The 14399-nt window shown below is 38.0% G+C and overlaps 1 pseudogene; it reads left to right on the forward strand.

Annotated features, from left to right (window-relative positions):
• Window positions 1–4691: 4691 nt before the first annotated feature.
• On the forward strand, window positions 4692–13578 carry LOC149144346 (beta-fructofuranosidase, insoluble isoenzyme 1-like; annotated as a pseudogene).
• Window positions 13579–14399: the final 821 nt, after the last annotated feature.

Below are 14399 nucleotides of genomic sequence, written 5' to 3' on the forward strand. Positions count from 1 at the left end.
CCAGGCATTGTTCGCTAGCTTCTTCTTCCAAACCCACCATTAGAGAGCTCTCCTCCTTGATGCATTCCCCTGTAAGTTCGTAACATAGTTTCGAGTTGTCCTCACGGTGGAATGAGGGTTATGGAGTTCTAGGCTAGGGGGGTCGCCTTTCATCATAGTATCGACAAAAGGTGAACCTTCGCAGGGGGGAAATCACACTTGCACCATGGAGCAAACATGAAGATGGAAAAAAATAGGTGGCTCAATGACGAGCTAGATAGGAAAATGCTAGGAGTGTGGAGGTTTCCAAATTTATTAGATGTGATGTTGAAGCTTGTAACATGTGTGACTGCATGGGGGGAATTGGCCACACCATCCCCTATTTAATGTTGTGAGAGGCGGTGGGGTGGCCAACCTTCCCGCCCCTTGTTGAATTGTTTTCCAACACCCTCATGGGGGTAATTAAATATACCTTCATTATCTATATAGATATAGATATAGATATATACTCTCTCAAAATCATTTTTCATAGTCCCCGATCAAGGTGGGACTTGGAGTACATATCACCCGTGGGCTCATTATGGTGATGGCATTGGGAAGCACACCCACCCCACCTCATATGCTCAAGGTGGGTGGTGAGGAGAGAGAGAGCATGTAGGCGTTTAAGACATATATCGAAGGTGGCAGAGGCCTTTAAAACAACCTGTGGTTAATCGCCTTCCCAAACAATTGTGATCACGCCCAAAGTCTGCTTCGTGGGAAGTTGAAGGAGGAAAGGCTCACTACCAAAAATATCTCGGCACGGAGGCGAGCTCAGATCCTCTTCTCTCTTTCTGTCAGGAATGTTTTATGTCTCTTTCCCTCCTACTACATGTATTGGATTACCCTTCTTTGGAAGATGCGGGTGCATGGCCTTTCTTTGTTGGGTTATCAAGGTATGAGTCGTCTTTGGTACTTGCATGTGATTGTATGTATTTGTAATGAGATTTGGTTGCGATATTGTACCTCTAATTCGATGTTGTATGAAATTTTCTTGTCGAAGATGGGTCTATATAGTTTCTTGGTCTTTGTGGTTTGGACTTGGGGTAATGGTTTTGGGATTGTAGCTAGGGTTGTCATTTGTTATGCGTCTAAGACTGGTATTTACATTGGCTCTTGGGTTGGGAAGGGTCCTCTAAGTTGGTTTCCAAAGAAATCAGTTGTCGGGCGGCAGCGTAACACCGCCATGGGTGCTTGGAATGAAAAGAGTCATGCTGGGTCATGGGTCAAAGGTCTTTCGCCAGTGAGTCTGAGGGTAGGTCTGTGGAAGCTCTTCCCTGTCTTTAATCTCTATCGAATTACTAGTTTGTATGGAGGGCGGGTTTTGGTTCTTCATTTAGTCGCTATCCTAGGGTTGAACCTCAATTTCTACGATCACAGTCAGAGCTAGGGTGTTCTCTCTCATAAAATTATGGTGTTCTATTGCTTCTCTGATAGGGGTTCCAAAAAGTAAGACCGCCTAGAAGTTGTTCACCTCCTAGAACGATCCCTCTTTTAAGACTACTATTACACGACCCTTTATTTATCAGGTTCATTGGTTTTGTAAGGGAATGGCTCGCTCGTCGACAACATCTGGTCGTGGCTCTGCCTCTCGGGGTTGAGGCAAACAAAACAAAGGGGCTACTCGGTCGGACCAACCCAACACCTCAGGGGGGGGTACAAGAGGACGAAAGCCCATCAATAGTATTATCAACGACACGACCTCTACGTATCATGAGGGTACTGCAAAGGAAATCTACAATCTCATTGAAGAATGGGAAGCAAAATTAAATAAACAAGCTGGCAACATGGAAATTGATGTCGAAGAAGCACGGGAAATGGTGTCAGATCCTAGGCACACCCGCGACAGAGTGACTCAGTACAAACAAACTTTGTTTTTATATTGGTCGATGAAGAGCCTTCTGGGCAAGGCACTGGAGTAGGTTGCGATAAACATGGCAACAACAATCCAAAGCTTCCCGGACTACCACAAGGATTTTCAAAAACTCCACTTCCAATTGAAAAAGTAGGATGGTCGCCTTAAGAGAATAGAATTCCTGTTAAAATTGGCAACTAAGGCCAAACTTCACATGAGTCATCTTATTTATGAAAACTAATATTTTTCTTGGATTCCTCTCTCAAGAGGTGTAGGATTGATTTAAAGATTATCTGATTCTGACATGTAAAAATGAAGATATGAATTTATTTATATTATGGAAATTGTCAAGGTCAGCCAACAAGCAAAATATGCATTCAACCACCGAGCTCATCCTCAACGTTGCATATAAAAGGAGGAGACCTCAAGTCATTTTATCATCATCTCATCTTCACACATCTCTCTCTCCTCACTTGATTGGGTATGCAAATCTAGGTAGCTATCTCTCACACGTGCAAAGAAAGGAGGATGTTTTTCTATTTGACTCTTTCACTGCATTGACCAAATTTCAAACGTTGTATTTTGGGTTGTGTTGACTAACGTTGACCTCCTTTTGACTACAAATGGGGTGAGGTATATTCTCCTTGGCAGGGTGCAGATTTGGGCACTGAAATCAAGGTGATATGACCTCTCATTTAACTACCCTAGGGCTAGCTGCAGTTTGAATTTTGTTGACCAGCTTTTGATTGGACTTTTTCGAACTGTTTTGGGATGATTGAGCTTGTTGTTCAAGGCTGAAGTTGAATGGGTTTGACCAAGCTGTTTATAGGAAGGATGCTGCCCTATTTGACTAGTGTTGACTTTTCTGGTTAGGGATTTTCTGCTGTTGTCATAAATTATCAAATTTGTAATTTATACTATCTCTCTCTCTGCTGAATTATTGAAGAATATAAGAAGAATTGATCAAGGGTTTCCCCACATTGGGGTTTGTCCCTAGCTGGTGCCACATCTTATGTCCTCTTGCCTTGGCTTGTCTTCTACTGTTTATGTTTATGTTATATCTACATTTTACTATCATGCTGATGTGATTGCTAAAATGGATATTGATATTGGGCTAATAAAGAAATTGAAGTAAATTGCTTTTAAGCATAGAACATACCATTGTTACCAAAATTAACAAGTCCATATCCCGGGCATCTGTACTTCGACAGAACTCCCTAGCTCGAATATGAAGGATCCGGCTCCGGTCGAGTCGGTATCAGCTCGAGGCATTAACTAGTTTTCTTGCTGATCTCTCTCTATTCTTTTGAATAGTAGTATGCACATAGCGTTTACATTTCAATATGTTGTAATTATTGTTGAAGGCATTGTAGTTTTAATATACAGTCTAGACTTGCAAGCATATCTAGCCTGGTGTGACAAACTCCTTATTTTTTGCTACTGGTTAGCCTATAATGGTGCTAGGTGGTCGATTAACTTCATTGCCCAAGCTTACAAAAAAATAAATCATTCTTCATATAGCTTGAGCTCATGGTATCTTAAAACTGCATATACATAGGAATTCACAAGTGGTTATCAAATAAATTAAATGAACAACTCAAATAAAAAACTACACTCTACTACTTTTCCAAAAGACAAAACAAATGCTCTCCCACTTCTCTAAAATCACTTTTGGCCATATTTACAAAAACAAAAACGTAAAAGTTGATGCACTTTCTAAAGATATGCTACACTTAGACAAAAAAAAACATGCAAAGTGATGTCTAATGCACTCTCCAAAAGTGGGTTACAATTAGACTAAGGAACATGTAATGTGATGTATGATTAAGTCTTTCGATGTTTTTTTTTTTTTTATTTATTTATTAATTATTATCTTATAAAATAAATGATAGCACTCGAACCTAATCGTCCTCCCTTGTATATAATTAATAAAATGGGAAGGCGTCAGGATGGGCACGTCATGGGCAAGTCAAACATATTAAAATAATAGTTATTTTGTAAATAATATTTAGTAATATAAATGGTTTAACTTTCTATTTTGTATTATATTATATAAATGGAAATTGCTAATATTTGTATTATATTTTATGTATATTTAAATCTATATATATACAAAAGAAAAGAAAAAAAAATATTATATTATATATGGATATCTATATACGGAAATTGGTAATTTTGCATTTGTCTAAAAACAATATCATATTATATATGGATATCTATATACGGAAATTGGTAATTTTGCATTTGTCTAATGATCATTACTGTAATGGAATATAAATTTTTTATTTATATTTATTTTACATTTTCGTAAACTTGTTAAATAAATTTTAACAAAACTGAAATATACATTATAATATATATTATTTAAATCTTCCACATTAAAATTACCAGTGGAATCTTTGAATGGGTGGATTAAAAACAACTTAAAAAAAATAAACACTGTCCAATTGAAAAAATAAATTTTAACAAAAACTGAAATATACATTATAATATATATTATTTAAATCTTCCACATTAAAATTACCAGTGGAATCTTTGAATGGGTGGATTAAAAACAACTTAAAAAAAATAAACACTGTCCAATTGAAAATCCGCCAGCGGGAATCATGCCAGACCATTTTTAAAAATAAAAGATAAACGGTCAACTCGATTGTAATTGCCGATGCTATAAAATAAAAGAACATGTAAACGGATAGCATTTGGTGTATTCGGTTTTGGTCACAGAATGGGGTCATGGGTTCGAGGGGTTTTGATCTATCTCATAGCTCTGGCAGGGCTCTGTTTAGACATATGCGTTGTTATGTGGGTTTCTCATCTGGAATGTATTGTAAACACAACGGGAACAAATGTTCAAATCTGGTATCGCATGGCATACCATTTTCAGCGTCAAAAGAATTGGATGAATGGTGTGTACAGTGCATATTATTCCAGATTTTTCATAACAACTCTGTGTTTGACATTACTGCCAATCTACTAACTCTGTTTTGTTATGTTTGTGTTTGCCTGCATGACAATGTCGCAAACCTCCAACAGACCCAAATGGTGACCTTTTCCTTCCTCTTTAATTCATTCATTCAATAGTTCTTAGATTTAAAATTCTCTGTGATGAAATCAAACTGGGTTTGTTTTGCAGCGCCCATGTTCTACAAAGGATTTTACCATCTCTTCTACCAGTATAATCTTCAAGGAGCGGTGTCGGGAAATAAAGTCTAGGGGCATGTTGTTTCCAAGGATCTCATTAATTGGCATTCACTGGATCCTGCCATTGTTCCGAGCGAATGGTATGATATAAAGGGTTGCTGGTCTGGTTCGGCAACGTTACTGCCCGGAGACAAGCCTGTGATTCTGTACACAGGATGGGCCAATTCATCCCAACAGGTGCAAAACATGGCCGTTCCTAAGAATATCTCTGATCCTCTTTTGAGGGAATGGGTGAAGATACGTCAGAATCCTATTCTGATTCCAAACGATGGAATTAATGGGACTTTCTTTAGGGATCCCACCACTGGATGGCTGGGCACAGACAACAAATGGAGGATTGTAGTTGGGAATAAGAGTAATCGCAACGGGGTGGCTCTGCTATACGAAAGCGAAGATTTTGTCAATTGGGTGAAGGCCGAGCATCCTTGACATTCGTCGAACTTGACAGGAATGTGGGAGTGTCCTGACTTTTACCCCGTTCCTCTTTCTAGGAACAAAGGATTAGACACGTCCGCTATTGGGCATTCACTTAAACATGTTTTGAAGGTGAGTCTGGAAGATTACAAGTACGATTATTATACAGTGGGAACTTACTTGCAAGACAGGGATCGATACGTGCCAGACGAAAATGTGTTGAGATATGACTATGGTAAATTCTATGCCTCCAAGTCCTTTTTTGATCAATATAAGCAACGACGAATTCTGTGGGGATGGGTGAATGAATCCAACAGTGTCTCCAACGATATTACCAAGGGCTGGTCTGGGCTTCAGGTAAACTCAGTCTGATCACACCTATTAGTCTTATATGTTGTTTACATTCTTTATTTCTTCTACTTCTTGATGCATGTGTTTGTGTTTTGTTAAGGCCATTCCAAGAACCGTCTGGCTAGACAACATCACTAGAACACAGCTTTTGCAGTGGCCAGTTTCCGAAGTAGAATCCCTTTGTCGAAGCAAAACTTTGAAACAAAACATTGATTTCAGCAATGGATCCGTTGTTGAAATTGCAGGCATAAATGCAGCGCAGGTACTCAATGCATCAACAAATTTCTTTTAATTCAATATGTTTTACCTAACAATTGTTTGCTCAAAACATCTCAATGGTCTGTTTTAAAGTTTAGGCCAATTAATTGTTCCAATATTGATTTTATGTATCGGGTTAGTAGTTCTTTTGTGGTTTTTAAGATTCTTATAGGAGGGAAATCGAATAGGCAGTGTATGACCTTAGTTGAAGCAAAGATCTATTTCATGACTAAACAGATTTTAAGAAATTCTTTCCTTTTTCTTTGGCTATTGTTTCTTTTTATTAACTTATTAGGTGAATTTGTCTTTGTTATTAAGCTAATGTGGAGGTCTCCTTCGATCTCCCAAGGCTCGAAATCACAGTTTGAAGACGAGATGGGAGTGAATTTGACAGCTCAAAATTTGTGCAGCCGGATTGGCTCAGCTGCAAGGACTGTTGTTGGGCCATTTGGGCTGCTTGTTTTGGCTTCCAAGGACTTGAATGAACGCACTGTTGTGTTTTTTCAGATCGTTCGCTATCGAAACAAATTGAAGGTATTAATGTGCAGTGACCAGAGCAGGTAGAACTTCATAAACACTGTAACTTATTGATCTGAATAAATCAATCCCAGGAAAGGAAAGAAAACAACAAGCACCTTAATCTCTGTCAAATTGTGTTAATGTTCGCAGATCATCTTTAAAGAATGACCTTGATAAGACAACATATGGTACCTTCGTGAATCATGTGGGGTCCTTCAATGGGCAGAGCCTTTCACTGCGAGTCCTGGTAAGTTGCACAATATTGGTTTGTTAGCAATTTTTTTGGGGTTGTACAAAATGGAGGTCCAGATAACGTTACAATGGCGATGAAATGCAATAACAGGGTGATCATTCCATCGTGGAGAGCTTTGCAGAAGGGGGGGAGGCGTGCATAACGGCTAGGGCTTACCCCACCCTAGCAATAGGCGAAGACGCCTATGTTTGGAATTTCTGATAATTCCAGAACAAAAACGAACAGAGAATAATGCTCTGTTTCTTAACACAGAGAAAACTAAAAATGTTTTTGGGATGACAGAGTTTTACACACACAAAAAAAACTTGTATTCATTAACAAAAAAAACAACTGTTACAAAAAGGTCTTCCTCTAACAGAGGGATTACCAAAAGATTGCTTCAGAGGCGGTTCAAATTTTCACTCTGTCTCTCACTGTATAAATTAACACTGTTGTGTGTAATTTTTTTTACTTCTTACTTTGCACTGCTGTGCATTACATTGCATCTCTCATTTACAGTGCCCACCTAAATTTCTTCCACGATTCTTGGCTCCAGACCTCTCGACTTCACCTGCTAAAGTAAAACTAAAACTACTCAAAAAAAAACATAAACTAGACATACATTCTTTCATTAATTTTTTTTTTTCATGACAAGACTAGAAATCAAACAAGATATGGAGGGGTAGACAAATAAATTTAATTTCTGAAATTTCTGGATGTTGTGCGGTACATTCTCCATGTGCATAGCAAAACTTGGTGTTTACTTTTTAACAACTCTGCCATGATTTTTTTGTGTTCTTAAATGTTTGATGTGTTGTAGGAGGAAATGTTTTATAGGCTGGAATGGATATCGTACTCCTGCTCAAAATCTCATTTACATTCTTATCCTTGATCCCAAAAAACAAAATCTGCACCGTGTAAGGAAAAATCTAGTTTCGATTTGCTGTTTTAATGCACAATTACTTTTGCGCATGGTCAAACCATACAGGCTTTCAAGCCACACAAATCTTTAACCGAACTTTACGTGCCGGGGAAAGGGTTGTATTGGCGAACCACTCAGGGTACATGTCGGCCGATGAGTGTGTTCGCTACCCCCCGAGAATTACCACCATTCCGTAAAAGTGGTGCGGGGAATCCCATGATGGTTTTCGAAAAAAAACTATTTGCGGTCGTTGTTTAATGGTGGATTCCGGCAAAGGACTGGCGCTGCAGTTGAAAGTAATATTTCAACACTCCCCTTTAATTTCAACTGCTGGGTTATCAGTCATACCCAGACATTTCCTCAAAAACTCAAAACTTTTCTGCCCCAATGGTTTGGTCAGAATATCTGCAACCTGCTCCTGAGTTCTGCAGTGTTCTAAAACAATTTCTCCATTGTTTACCAATTCCCTGATGTAATGAAACTTTGTGTCAATGTGTTTCGTTCTCTTATGAAACATAGAATTCTTGGATAATGCAATAGCTGAGCTATTGTCACAAAAAATCACAGTTCCTTTTGCTTGCTCTTGGCATAAACTCCTTAACATCCTTCTCATCCAAATTGCTTGACATGCTGCTGCTGTAGCTGCCACATATTCTGCCTCTGCTGTAGACAACGCTACAATAGGCTATTTTTTAGAAGCCCATGAAATGGCTCCTGAACCCATGTGAAAAACATAACCGGATGTGCTTTTCCGATCATCTACACTTCCAGCCCAATCACTATCAGTGTATCCAATTAAGTCTGAACATTCTGATGCAGTATATAAAATGCCAAACCTTTTAGTACCTTTAACATACCTCAGAATCCTTTTTGCTACATGCCAATGTGCTTCTTTTGGCCTCTCCATGAATTTGGAAATCAAACTAACATCATGCATTATATCCGGCCTAGTTGCAGTCAAATACATGAGGCTGCCAACTATGCTCTTGTACAAACTAGGATCAAAATCCTTGTTGTTGTCCTCTTTGCTAAGTTTTAATCCCATCACTATGGGAGTGATTGCTGCTTTGCTCTCCTGCATATTAAATCTTTCCAACACTTCATTAACATATTTCGCTTGTGAGATAAAAATCCCATTTCCATTTTTTTCTACTTCTATTCCTAAGAAGTATCTCAGCAAACCCATGTCAGTCATTTCAAATTCTTCTTTCATGACTGTTTTGAAATTTTCAATAAGGTAATCATCATTACCTGTGAAAATAACATCATCAACATATAACACAACAATTAGTATTTTACCATCCTTTTCTTTGATGTAGCTCCCTCACACTTTTCAAATCCATTTTCCGGTAGATAGGAATCTATCCTACTGTACCACGCTCTTCGTGCTTGCTTCAGCCCATAAAGAGCTTTCTTCAATCTGCATGCTTTGTGCTCTTGGCCTTTCTTTTCATAGCCTAGAGGTTGTTCAATGTAAACCTCTTCCATTAACACTCCATTTAGGAATGCTGACTTCACGTCCATTTGGTAAACTTTCCACTTGTTTTGTGCTGCTATGGACAGCACTGCTCTCACAATTTCCATTCTAGCAACCGGTACAAAAGTTTTCTCATAGTCTCTCCCATGCTGCTGCTTATATCCTTTGACAACAAGTCTTGCCTTGTGTCTTTTTATTTTTCCTTCAGCATTACTCTTAGTCTTGTAGACCCATTTAACTCCAATGACTTCTTTTCTTTTTGGTAGTTCAACTAAATCCCATGTCTTGTTTCTTTCTATGGCATTGATCTCCTCATCCATAGCTTCTATCCATTTCCTATCCTTAATTGCTTCTTTGAAATGAACAGGGTCATCAACATGACAATATAAAGCAAACAAAGAGTTCATACCTTCATTTGTTGCCTCTTGTTCATAAATGTCACTTAAATTTCTGAACTTCTTACCTCTTTCATTTGGTGTACAAGTGCTTGAAGAAGCACTTGAATTTCCTCCTTGTGGTGTGCTTGGAGAAGCACTTTCATTTCTCCTCAAGGGTGTCTCTTGTTGCCCTTGTGTTGGTGCTGCTGTTTGGGAATGTATTTCAACCATCTCCTCGTCATCTTCATCATGAGACAAAGATTTTTTAACATTCACTGTTTTCTCTATGCTTCCATCCCAAGCTTCCTTCTCAATGAATTGAACATCCCTACTCACAATAAGCTTCTTGGTGGATGGATTATACAACCTATAAGCTTTGGATTCGTCACTGTATCCAATGAAAATACATTTCTCCCCTTTGCTGTCCAACTTCTTCCTTAGTTGATCTGGAATGTGTGCATAAGCCACCCATCCAAAAACTTTCATGTGGGTGACTCCTTGTTTTGTCCCACTCCATGCTTCTTCCGGCACTCTGTTCATGACTGCTTTTGTAGGGCATCTATTCAAAATGTACGATGCACAGTGTACAGCTTCAGCCCAATAATCATTTGGTAAATGCTTTGCCTTTAACAGACTCCTCGCCATATCCATGATTGTCCTATTCTTCCTTTCGACAACTCCATTTTGCTGTAGAGTGTACCTAGTGGTAAAATGCTTATAAATTCCATTTTCTCTACAAAAATGTAGAAATTATTTGGAGATATACTCACCTCCTCTATCAGTTCTTAGAACTTTGATATGCAACCCACTTTGGTTTTCTACAAGTGCTTTGAAATTACAAAATCTTTCAAACACTTCACTTTTGTTCTTCAGGAAATAAACCCAAGTTTTTATGGTAAAATCATCAATAAATGTTAGCATATAGTGGCTGCTTGCAAGTGATGGAGTTTGCATCGGTCCACATAAATCTGAGTGGACAATCTCTAAGGGTGCTTTTGCCCTTATGCTTTTCCCAGATGGAAAACTTTCTCTGTGTTGTTTCCCCAAGATACAACCTTCACAAAGGCTGTCTGGTTTCTCTATCAATGGTAATCCTCTTACCATTCCTTTTCTATTCAACAAGTTAAGACCTCCAAAGTTGAGATGTCCAAATCTCAAGTGCCACAACCAATTTTCATCTTTTGGTTCGCTTTGGAAAGCCTCTTGTGTCACTGCTGCTATTTCTTCTCCATTTTTTAAATCTGCTTTCATTCTGAGAGGGAACATCCTGTTCCTTGTCATCTTCACTTTAGCAATACATTGTTTGTTGGGTGTTTTATCCATGATGGTGCATACATCATCCACAAAGAAAACATTGTACCCCTTTTGAATAAGCTGTCCAATACTTATGAGATTACATTTCATTCCAGGAACATAATAAACATATGCTATGGTTTTCTTTTCACCTTTCCTTGTTAAGACATTTACTTCTCCTTTTCCCATAACAGAAACTTTACTATCAGTCCCTAATGTGACTTGTGACTTCACACTCTGATCTAACATAGAAAACAGGGCTATGTTTCCTATCATATGGTTACTGCAACCGGAGTCTAGAAACCATACATCTTCACTCTTTGCTTCAGCCATATTATAGGCTAAAAACAAATTTTCTTGGCTGATATTTTCTCTAGTGAAATTTGCACTAGTTCTATTACTCATATCATGCTGCTTCTTCCTACATTCATTTGCATAATGCCCATATTTTTTACAATAGTGACATTGGACATTGGATTTATCATACCTTTGTCCTTGAGCATGACGTTGTCCACTTTGTTGGTTGCTGCCTTAGCCTTGGTTTTGATTTGGATTGCTGCCTCTTCCTTGAGCATTTGCTGGATTGTTTCTTCCACCTCTGTTTTGGCTTCTGCCTCTTCCTCTTTTGTTTCCTCTGATTTGACCTCTTCCTCTTCCAAAGAACATCTGGGTCTTAAAGGCATGCTCTAGAGATGAGTTTTCATTTCTACTCAATCTCTGCTCATGTGTCATCAGTGATGCATGTAGTTCATCAACTGAGAAGTTTGTGAGATCCTTTGTCTCTTCTATGGTGGTGACAATCACATCGAACCTTGAGGGTAGGATCCTCAATAGTTTCTCCACAATCCTCCTTTCTTCAAGAATCTCTCCATGAGACCTTATCTGTGTGACCAGACCAATCACATGTGTGAAGAATGAGTCAATATTATCTAACTCCTTCATGCAGAGAGTCTCAAAATCTCTCCTCAGCAACTGTAGTTTTGCTGTCTTCACTTTCTCCATGCCTTGATAGGCTATCTTGAGAGTTTGCCATGCTTCTTTGGATCTCTTGGCTGCTGCTATCCTTGGAAACACACTCTCATGCACTGCTTGATACAAAAAGTAGAGGGCTTTAGAATCCTTCTTCTTATTGCTCTTCAACAGTTCTTTCTCTGCCTGAGTCAAATTATTAAACTCATCTTCATCTGCTGGTTCTTCAAAACCATCCTCAACAAATTCCCATAAGTCTTGGGAAGCAAGCAAAGCTCTCATAGTTATTGCCCAATAGTCATAGTTTTTTCCATTAAATTGTGGGAGCTGAGTATTACAGATACCCATGCTAGTGCTGGCTCCAGCCATTCTTGCACTCTTAACTATGCTTCAAAATACTTGACTGTGTATTTAAAATAACTGACTGTCCTCAACAGTAACACAAAAAACTAACTTGAGAAATACCTTGGATTCTTTCTTGACTGAGTCTTCACTCTGCTGGAGAAGCTGCTGCAACAAGAAATCCTTCCTTCAGCTTCTTTGACACATTCAAAGAGCCTAGACAGGCTCTGATACCATGTTGGGAATTTCTGATAATTCCAGAACAAAAACGAACAGAGAATAATGCTCTGTTTCTTAACACAGAGAAAACTAAAAATGTTTTTGGGATGACAGAGTTTTACACACACAAAAAAAACTTGTATTCATTAACAAAAAAACAACTGTTACAAAAAGGTCTTCCTCTAACAGAGGGATTACCACAAGACTGCTTCAGAGGCAGTTCAAATTTTCACTCTGTCTCTCACTGTATAAATTAACACTGCTGTGTGTAATTTTTTTTACTTCTTACTTTGCACTGCTGTGCATTACATTGCATCTCTCATTTACAGTGCCCACCTGAATTTCTTCCACGATTCTTGGCTCCAGACCTCTCGACTTCACCTGCTAAAGTAAAACTAAAACTACTCAAAAACATAAACTAGACATACATTCTTTCATTAATTTTTTTTTTTCATGACAAGACTAGAAATTAAACAAGATATGGAGGGGCAGACAAATAAATTTAATTTCTGAAATTTCTGGATGTTGCGCGGTACATTCTCCATGTGCGTAGCAAAACCTGGTGTTTACTTTTTAACAACTCTACCATGATTTTTTTGTGTTCTTAAATGTTTGATGTGTTGTAGGAGGAAATGTTTTATAGGCTGGAATGGAGATCGTACTCCTGCTCAAAATCTCATTTACATTCTTATCCTTGATCCTGAAAAACAAAATCTGCACCGTGTAAAGAAAAATCTAGTTTTGATTTGCTGTTTTAATGCACAATTACTTTTGCGCATGGTCAAACCATACAAGCTTTCAAGCCACACAAATCTTTAACCGAACTTTACGCGCCAGGGAAAGGGTTGTATTGGCGAACCGCTCAGGGTACGTGTCGGCCGATGAGTGTGTTCGCTGCCCCCCCCCGAGAATTACCACCATTCCGTAAAAGCGGTGCGGGGAATCCCATGACGGTTTTCCAAAAAAAACTATTTGCGGTCGCTGTTTAATGGCGGATTCCGGCAAAGGACTGGTGCTGCAGTTGAAAGTAATATTTCAACAGCGCATCTCTACGTTTTCAACAACGGCACATCCTCTGTCACGGCCACCAAATTGATTGCGTGGGAAATGGCTTCCTCAAATGAGTTATAATGCTTTGAACAATAACAGAGAGATCTGTCGTTCACGGAGTATAAAGGCAACTGGCAACTATAAGAATTCTGATCAAGCCTTCTAAACATATATTTTATTATTGGAGCAAATTAATTGTGTGGGAAATGAGTTATAATATCTTGAACAATAGCAGAGATAGGAATCAAGATCTGCCATCCCGAAAAAAAATCAGGATCTGTTGTCATATCTCGCTATTCCAAGAGTCATCAAACAAGAAAATTCGAGATCCGGGTTTTTCAGAAAGCCAATTCAAAAAGTGTTGTTTTTAGTGTAATTTTTTGGATTTTTGGTTTCAGAATTTGTTGAAAAATTTAAAATGAAATTTTGATTTATATTATTTAAACTGGTTTTTTAATTATATATATAGATTCAAAATTCTAAAAAATTCTTAAAATACTCTTATTGTGCAAAAATTACCCATTAATAAATTTCTAGAAAATTTAAAAAAATTAAACTAAAAAACAATTAAAAATGTGACCCCATGGGCATCTTCAAGTTTAATATTTTTTTTTATTGGTTGATTTGTTTAAGAAAACCACCGTTTATGCTTGAAGGGTTATGAAGCGTTGTGAAGAATTTTATTTCTCCAAAAAGCTTGGAAAAAGAGTCAAACAATCAAGTTGATAATTAAGAAAATGCAATAGTTAACGTTTATATGAATAAAATAATAATATATGGATTAATTATGGTTGATTAACTAATAATCATAGATTAAATGTATGAATGATTGTTAGAGTTATTTACTAGGAGTGGGGCAGAGGGATCTAGAGGGATATTTTTATATAAAATGTAATAAAAAC

This window comes from Pinus tabuliformis, chromosome X, assembly GCF_031772625.1.
Source record: "Pinus tabuliformis cultivar Carrire ecotype Pingquan chromosome X, CPIR1, whole genome shotgun sequence".
Classification (NCBI taxonomy): domain Eukaryota; kingdom Viridiplantae; phylum Streptophyta; class Pinopsida; order Pinales; family Pinaceae; genus Pinus; species Pinus tabuliformis.